General features: G+C 37.2%; 1 long non-coding RNA gene across 1 annotated transcript; it reads left to right on the forward strand.

Moving 5' to 3' along the window:
* The first annotated feature begins 21 nt into the window (after positions 1–21).
* On the forward strand, positions 22–4,405 carry LOC122164666. The gene is made up of 3 exons (XR_006170285.1): positions 22–792; positions 1,669–1,827; positions 2,722–4,405. It is a non-coding gene; the product is annotated as an uncharacterized LOC122164666 (long non-coding RNA).
* The last annotated feature ends 4,537 nt before the right edge of the window (positions 4,406–8,942 follow it).

Below are 8,942 nucleotides of genomic sequence, written 5' to 3' on the forward strand. Positions count from 1 at the left end.
AAAAAAAAAAAACACAAAAAACCAAAACCCTGTATTTAAAATACTTGGCAATTTAAAAAATATATTTTATTAGCAGAAAATAATTATTTTAACAAATATGTTTCTATGTTTTGGCATGTTAATCATTGCTAATATTTTTGAACCCAGGCAAACTTATTCATTAGCTCTTACAGTGTTTATTAGTCTAATCTCTCCACAGAGTTGTTAATTACTTACGCTACAAATCTCCCGTACAGTAATGGTGGCCTTAATTTTTGTTTTGTATTTCTGCTTTTAGAGTGTATATAAGTAAACATTAAACTTCTTGTATAAATTTTGGTGAAAGCTGTTCTGTCACCTTCAGAGAAAAATTATAATATATAAAAATCTTTTTGAGTGTATAGAGAATGATAAATATTTTTGTTTGGTTTTGTTCTTCCCTTTTCTTCTTCCCACCTTTAACCTTCATTTTGCTGTTTGAAATGAGTGGAATTCTGAATTCTTCTAAGAGTAGGGTGATAACAGCATAAGTCTGTGCAGTGTTGAGAGAGCGTGTGGAGAAAATTGGTAGTGAAGAGAGGGATTTTTCATTTGGGTTGTCATTATTTAACTTTTTTCATAGCCTTTTCTCTTTCTAAACCATGGCTGCTAGAACTTTGGAAGTTGCTGTGAGATTCTGTCAGCATTGCTTCCCTGCTTTGCACCCAGTTGAGAGTTTTTCTTCAAGACTCCAAGGAACTTAAAGAAAAGCAGAGGTTATTTGCTAAATAAGATAGAAATGGCTGCAGGTGGAGAAAGGAAAAGTTTTGTGAGGTGAGGGCCTTTTTATGCCTTTTGTTTCCAACAACTTAGAAATATATGAATTCCTGTGTTGCTTTTTACTTCCTCTGCTTCCCTTTCTCTCTCCTCTCTGAAGAGAATCTAAGCAAACCATAACCCTGTTGTCTGTTTTTTATATTCTGGTCTGTTGAGAGTTGTGTGTCATTTAGAATTGTAATAGCAAAAATCTAGATTGCTATGAAGAATCTATTTTTGAAGCAACTGAAGCTCCAGCATTATTATGTGTTTGTTAATAGGGAGCTGACTAAGCTTCATTTCAGGCAATCCCCTTAAAATGTAATACAGATGACTAATCTAGGGAAGTTTTCCATAAAACTTCTACATTTCTTGGAGTTGTGGAAATTACATTATTTCGTTTGAGATGCTAACTTTATCATGAAAAACAAGTCCTTTAAGTTTGAGCTAAACAAATGATACATGCATATTCTACCAGTGAAATGGAAGAGCAAACCATTCAAAGCACTTAAACAAGTGTTATCATTGTCTGAGCTAGTCACCTCAAATCACACTTCCAGTCTTCCTGCATTTGCTTTTTTTTTTTCTGCTAAAAGAAGTTCAAATGCCTCCCTCCCTCCCTTGGCCTTCTCCCTGCTGGAAAGAGATATACTGTCAGATCTGTTCCCTCTCACTTCCTGCCCAACACCTAAGTCTTCAGTTTCTGAATGTCCTTTTCCTGGAAGACTTCTGTGCATGTTGTCAAGTGTATGCAACAACGTATATCTCAATACTGCTGTCTGCTCAGCACTTGACTGCTCAGCAGTACAGTTCAGTATGATTTTCAGGCATGTGTTGATTCCAGATCTGTGTTTAAGAATTAATGACAAATATTATGTTTTGTTTTGTTTTCAGATAAGAAAAGAAATAAAATTTCAGCACACTTGATTAACAGCAACATATCAAAGAAGCAGTGACATAACTGGCTGTATGCCAGTAGTTGGTTCATGCACAGTTCACTTTATTGGCGATCAGATCCACCTTTGCTATTTCTGATCACAATGCTTATGTGCTGTGAGTACATATGATGCATGTATGTTGCCTTTGCATGCCAAGCACTGATGCATGTCTGTCTTTTGATAATCAGAATTCTTACAGGTCAAGTAATCAAACCTCCCGTCTGTGTTAGGGATCAAGAAGAGAGGTGCGAATGCATTTTGCTTGTAAGTGGTTCAGAAATCCCTTACAAGCTGATGAAGACGATAGTCAATATAACTCAAGAACTGCATGTAGCATTCTGTCAGAAAGCAGCTCCTGCTCTTTCTGTCTTCTCTTCTCTTTCACTGTTCCCTAACTGTGCCCTACTTTAAGGATATTGCCTCTCACAGTAGCATAAAGCAGTAGCTAGACCAAAGGATGTCGCAGGTTTACAAATAGACTAGGCTTCAAAAACAGTTTGGGGACTAGCCTAATCCTATTGGATACAAGTTTGTCCACGGTGATGCATGTCATTGTAACCTGACAGTGTGGTCTTGTTGAATGAAGGCAGCATCCTAAGGAAGGAAGCAACAGCCTGTTGTGATAATATTATCTTGAAGTGCCAGTTAGTAATGGTAATGCGCTTCCGAAAGGATGCGCTTAATGATTCCATCTAAGAGCATTTCAGTGACTTCATGATGAAAAAATATTTCAGGTCATATCAGTAAGAGAAGTTCTCATAAAAGCTAAGTGGCAAATCATAATATTTGTTACTAGGCATATTTCTTAGTGTCTTGCTAAAGTAATGTCAAGTATTTCTATCTAGAATAAAAAAAACCCACTAACTTCAAGTATTTCTTGGTAGGTAGTTAAGAGTGAATTACAGCAGAGTGTTTCTGAGTTATTGTAGTGGGTAGCAAACTTTAATGTATTTACCTGAGAGAAAAGGGCAAAAAACCCTTTAAATGTAAATAGTACTTCTTATTTCAGATCCAGAATTCTCTGCATTACAGTCCCTGAAGAAATGAAACAGCGGAACAGCAACAATGACAGAAATGGGAGATAAGGGCAGCCTGACACTGCAATCTTGTTAAGCTCCACAGAAGAGGCATAATTTCCTACCTACCAGCTTCCGCTATCCGTGTACCAGACTTCTGTATCAGTATGGCCTTATTTAATCCTTTTTCCTTAAGGGTTTTTTTTTTGTTTTGTCTTTTTTTTTTTTTTTTTTTTTTTTTTCCTGCTTACACTGGGTTTTCCGACATAGTAAAGCTGTAGTGTGTTCCCATCAGAATCTGTCCTGCTTTTGTTTCTTAGACTGAACAAGGGATTGATGTGTGCTCCAGTCCCCTGATCACCTTGGCAGACCACTGCTGGACATGCTCCAGTGGTTTTCCTATGCTAGTGAGCTCAAAATAGGACACAGTGCTCCAAAAGTGGTCTCTCTCAAAGCACTGAAAACAGGAAGGGTTGCTTTCTTGAACTTGCTTGCTGCTGTCCAGTAAAGCTTGATATACAATTAGTTACCTTAACTGTAAAGACACTGTGCTCCTTATCTGTCTTGTCTTCTGCAGTATGCTGCAGCGCTGCCTTTCTGCAGGTCCTGATAATAGAACTGGGGAAGTGTAAGGCAGGAAGCAGACCTTAATCCTCGAGAAAAAAAACCTTAAAACAAACAAATGAAAACTACTGAGTACCTCAATCTTTCCCATGTAATTTGTACTCTCTCTTATTCAATGGTGAGCTCCTATTTTTCACCATCCCTGAATATACCTATAGAAATCCTTTTTGCTGCAATGCTCATCCTTGTGTACTTTCCTAGTGTCCCTACAGTCTTCCAAAAGTTTCTTCCATGAGCTTCGTTAGTCACCCTGAGCTCAGGCAGGGTCCGCCTGCTCAACCCTCTGTGTCACCTGCTTGGTGTTTGGTGTTTTTCCAGGCCTGCTTCAGAGAAGTTATCCTAGGGAAGCAGCTTGGGGGCCTGACCCAAGCAGGGGGCAGTCTCTCACTGGGTGCAGGTAGATTCCTAAGTGAGCTTTAACCTGATTTCCAGAAGCTCAGAGTTATAACTCTGTTACCTTGCTCACTACTTGAAGCACTTTACCACACAATATCAGGATCACTCAGACAGGCCTATTCTTAGCTGTGCCCATCTTGAGGTCTTGTCTTTGAGGCTCAGGTCCCTCAGAGCATTGCCTGCCATCCACTCACTGCTCACCTGCATCTTTGTACCTGTATGTCTGATGTAAGCTGTAAGCTATATAGGGGAAGGTTTTGTATTGTAACACAACTCACCATAATAATGGATTTAAACTAGCATTTGTAGTGTGAGTAATGGAAGAACTTATCACTGAACAGCAAAATAAGTTGCTTAAAAGACAATGGCAACATGCAGTCTGTTGTTCTGTGCTAGGTGAATTTTTAGAAAATGTAACTTTTCCACTATTTTCAAGGACAGTCAACTGATTTCAACAAAGTTTTTAGAATATGAAAAGGGTCAGGATGCAGGCAAATACCCTTGAATCAGTAATGCAGCCTGACTGGATAAGCAGCTGGAAAGGATGTTTGTAGAAGAAATGACAGGCCTGAAACTTTTACAGGCAAAGGAATTTCCTTTGTTCCTGAGGAATCATAGAATCATAGAATCACCAAGGTTGGAAAAGACCTAAAAGATCATCCAGTCCAACCGTTCACCTATTCCCAATAGCTCCTACTAAACCATGTCCCTCAACACAACATCCAGCCTTTTCTTGAACACCCCCAGGGTCGGTGACTCCACCACCTCCCTGGGCAGTCCATTCCAGAAGTTCTCACAAGTCCATTTGCCAAAGAAAAGAAATCTACCTCAACTTGGTGGCTACTGAAAGTGAGGTAGGATTTTGAGTCTGAGTAGCTGAATGAGCTGTATTCATCTAATTTTCAGCTCTTAAGCACCTTATCTGCAATTGGGGTGGGAATTTGGAGATATTAGGTATTTAGTGCTATATAAATGAGCATCTATGCCTGTTTCAGAAGCACCTAACTCCTTGAAAAGGTTCTGCTGAGAGCTTGTGCAGTTAACCTAGCTGGTGTGGACCACCTTGACACGTTACACAAATTCTTTTTGTCTCTCTTTGGAATTTTGTCCTTAGATGAGAACAGCCTTCCTTGGGGGGGAGGAAAAAAAAAAAAAAGGCAGTTTATTATTTCTGCATAAAGGGTCAAGGTTTTTTTTTAATGATGTTGATAATAAACAACAATGAGGCAGTAGATGACAGCCTGATCTTAAAGTACTGGCAGAATCATAGCCTTCACAGAGCATCCTTTTAGATTAAAAAAAAAAAAAATCCTAAAACATTAAGGTGAAAATATGCACATAGAAGAGAATCTGTGACAGGAAGGAATGTGATTTATGGTCATTGTGAGGAAATGTTCTACACCAGCAGCACTGAGGAAGAAATAACTGCAATTACAAGCTAAATGTTTACAGCTGACTTTTCTGCATGTAAGACAATTTCGTTTAATATTAACCATTACAGTACAATCATCATTTAACAAATGTATAGTGTGTATATAGTACAGGCAAGAATTATTACTATTTAACTACAAATCAGGCATTTATTTTATAGAAAAACAGACCAGTACTGCTGGCTACCTAAGCACATACTTAGATAATTTACCTCCAGTTAGAAATGTTAGTGTAGTTACCCTTATACAGATTCTCGCAAGAAAATATTGTGAAATAGAAAGAGTAAACAAAGTTCTACTTTTAACCTAAAGCATTCAGAAGTCATCCAGTAGATACATGCTGTGAAAAGATGTGCTTTTCCCTTTAACTTACAGATCAATTATTCTTGAGTACAAAAAGTGACAAAAAATACCCTTGAGCTGCCAAGAGTTGCCAGGATATGTGCAGCAAAAACCTATGTATAAAAATAAAATGAAACAAAAAAAAAATATTTCTTAAAAGTATGTTAAACTGTGCAAGGATGCTGAAGGTTTACTTTTTATTTTAGCAGTCACTAGGAAAGCACGTGTTTAGCTGCAAAGCTAATAGGCATGAATTGGTAAATACTGTGATGTGATCACATTTGTTAACAAAGGCAAAGCCAACACAGGAGGAAAAGAGATGTTTTAACTATAGAGTGTGTTGCTATTTGTGAAGGGAATTGAGTTTGATATTACATTATGTTTTTAATAACTATGTCAGCTTTTATTTATAACCTCATTTTCTAATACAAGCGTTGTAGAGCACAGATCTTATTTAATGTAAAGTAAGACAGAAACAGTGTATTTTGCTTTTTTGAGCAAAATACACAGTCTACAATATTTATTGGTATTTTTGACGGTAAATGACTAATCACAAGGGAGAAAAGAGTGTTCTCAGCAGGTATAAGACAGCCAGTTAGGCAAATATTACTTTCTGATTCCATTTTAAACTCCTAGTTTGGTTATCGTTCCTCAGCTTCTGCCATTCACAGATAGAACTGGAGTTAGTTTGATCTTCTATTTTCATAGTGACCTTTATGAAGTTAATGAACAATATATTATTAGGCCCTGCAAAAATCAAGATGTGAAGTAATTATGAATACTCACAGCAAAAAGTATTATTTATTGATATGTAAGCATAGCAGTCAGTCTTCACAGACAGTTGCAAATGTACAAAGTGAAGCATGACTGTATATTTATCTATTATTACGGTTTTTTTTTTATATTTTCCTAACAGTAGTTTATTCTTGTGCTACAGACAGTTCTGCTTCAACTGTACAGTCTGGACCAAACCCACTTTTTTGTAGGCATGAATTAACTATTACTGCTATTTCTTTATGGAAAAAAGTGTTCTTTGACTTGATTTATTTTTGTCAACACGTGAAAATGTGTGGTAAGAAAAAGTATTAGTCTTTTGGATAGTCTTAAGCTGATTTAAGTGCACAGGTCAACGTTTTTCATGAAGACTCTCTATTCTGTGAAATAATTAGTGTTTAATCTAAAAATGCAGTATTATATTTCCATTTTAATTTACTGCTTTATGTCTTCCTGAAGCAGTAGGTTTGTTCACTTTTTATTCTACTGGGGTCTTCAAGCTTCAGGAAGGATGTTCTGTGATCTGTGAAGGAAGGAAACCAAGTTTTTATGGCAACAGAGGTGATTATATTTTGCATTGTAATATTTTGTCAGCTAAGGTTTTGAGTGCTGGAAAATCGGATGTATATGTTCCCAAATTCATTTAGGAAGTGTAAGAGCTTGTTAGTAGTAAAAGGCGTTATGATTGGTGAGAAAGTCCAGTATCTCAAAGAAAGTGTATTTTAGCAGGACATTTCTTTAATTTCTTTAGTTACATAGAAAACAAAAAGCAAAAGATTTTCAAAAACCAGCATTAGAAGGACATTCTCCTAAGCTATTAGCTCATACTCTCCAAACTATTTGCTCATTTTAGTTTAATTTGATATCTGTATTTAAATTAAGATTGCTGATGTAGGCAAGGAAGTAATGATTTTTACTGGTACAGCATTGAAAATCATCATCTGTAAAAGCAACATTTGTGCTGTAGTTGCTCGTGGCAGATAAGACTTCAACAAGTGCTCCTAAATATTTTTATAGTGCTTGTAAGCTTGGTCTGCAAAAACTTAAAGATACTGTGGGCTTTGTTTTTTGCTGAGGGTACTGTCTCACCCAGCATGTTTGAAACAAAAATGTTCATTCTATGGGGAAGCCTGTAAAACAGTCAGCTGTCTGGGGTAACTTGATGCCATTCAGTCATGGAAACTGGATTGTTTTTTTCTGGGGGATGGTTTCTGTGCAACTGCATTATTCATGGTATTGTCATAGACCAACAAAATCAGCAGATACTGTTTTTTCTGTATAAAGATGCTTTGGCTGCTAGCATTTGTGCCAGTTCGCAGAACCCTGGTCAATAAATTTCCTCTACGATTTAGGTGAAATTTAGCTCATTGAAAAAATAAATGAGGAACTGATAATTTGATGTGATATTTCTGCATTTGCTTTAGATTTATTTGAGCCAGTGCAACTACTAAAAGAAGCTGTTAGACATTTTATGTCCCTGCTTTCATGTTTGTACATCATCCTTTTTTATCCTGGGTTTAAAACAAGGAAAAATCATTGCAGTGCTCTGCATTTAAAAACTGCCTTTGATTCCTGTCACTGGGTTGGACTTTAGCCTGAATCAGCCCCCTGAGGCACAAGGAAGTAAATGATGCAAGGTTTGGAAGAAGCAGGGTGAGGGAGAGCTGCATGGCCTGGTTCAGGGTGTATGAAACTCTGGCCACAGGCACAATCTTGGTGATAGCAACAGGCATCCTTGGAACCAGCTGGAGGAAAATAGGATGAAAATATAGGAAGAGACGAAGGAAAGAACACAAGAGAAGGAAGCTAAGAAGCTCTGAATGGAACAGCGAGAGAAAAAGCTCACTATGTCCTCTGTTTTTTTACTTGAATCAAACAATGGTTTTCTTAGGAGTTGGAAAGAAGAATAAACAGATGAAGGTGGGGGCTGGGGAAAGGGAAATTCTAAGCTCTCCAGGCACTTAAGAAATAAGTGACTGTAGGATACACAGTTTGGCTTCAGGAAAAGCAAAGGAAGAAAATCATTTATATTTATACTCATCAAAGTAGCCAATAAAGGTATTCAACATAACTGGAAGAAATTGCTTAATTTAAGGATAATTAGTTATCTACATTGTGTTTCCTATCGGGATTTTTCTAGTCAAAGGAGAAAGGAAGGCACAGTGGATCAATGTTTTCCCATAAGTACTTCGTTGAACTTTAATATTTTCAGATGTAAGAAACTAAAATACGGACTGCACTTCTTTGAATGCATGCACAGACAATGTCTGCACACTAATGTCTCTTCCTCTCTCAGAAATGGCAGCATGTTAACATGTTATTTAAGCAGACGGAGTGGTAGTAGTAACTTCATTTGTAGTGCAGAATTTGAGAGGTAAAGAATGCAGATATTTCTCAGCCAAAAGAATTTGTAGGTTTAGATTTTGTGTTTTTCTTGTTTGCATTTTTTGTTGCTTTTTCTTTTTCCCCTCACAATAAAAGCTGTGTGTCTCAGCAGATGTTGAGATGTATCCCTGCATGCTGTCTTGCCGTATTACATGCCATGCAATAAGTGCAGCACAAATGGTGGCAACTTGTCTATTTCGGTGTGGTATAGGACTGTACCTTTCTCCTGGTTATTTAGTATCCTGACTTCTGTCAGCTGCATT

The sequence above is a fragment of the Centrocercus urophasianus genome, unplaced genomic scaffold, assembly GCF_019232065.1.
Source record: "Centrocercus urophasianus isolate 14NV4802_14NV808 unplaced genomic scaffold, USGS_Curo_1.0 seq_27, whole genome shotgun sequence".
NCBI lineage: Eukaryota > Metazoa > Chordata > Aves > Galliformes > Phasianidae > Centrocercus > Centrocercus urophasianus.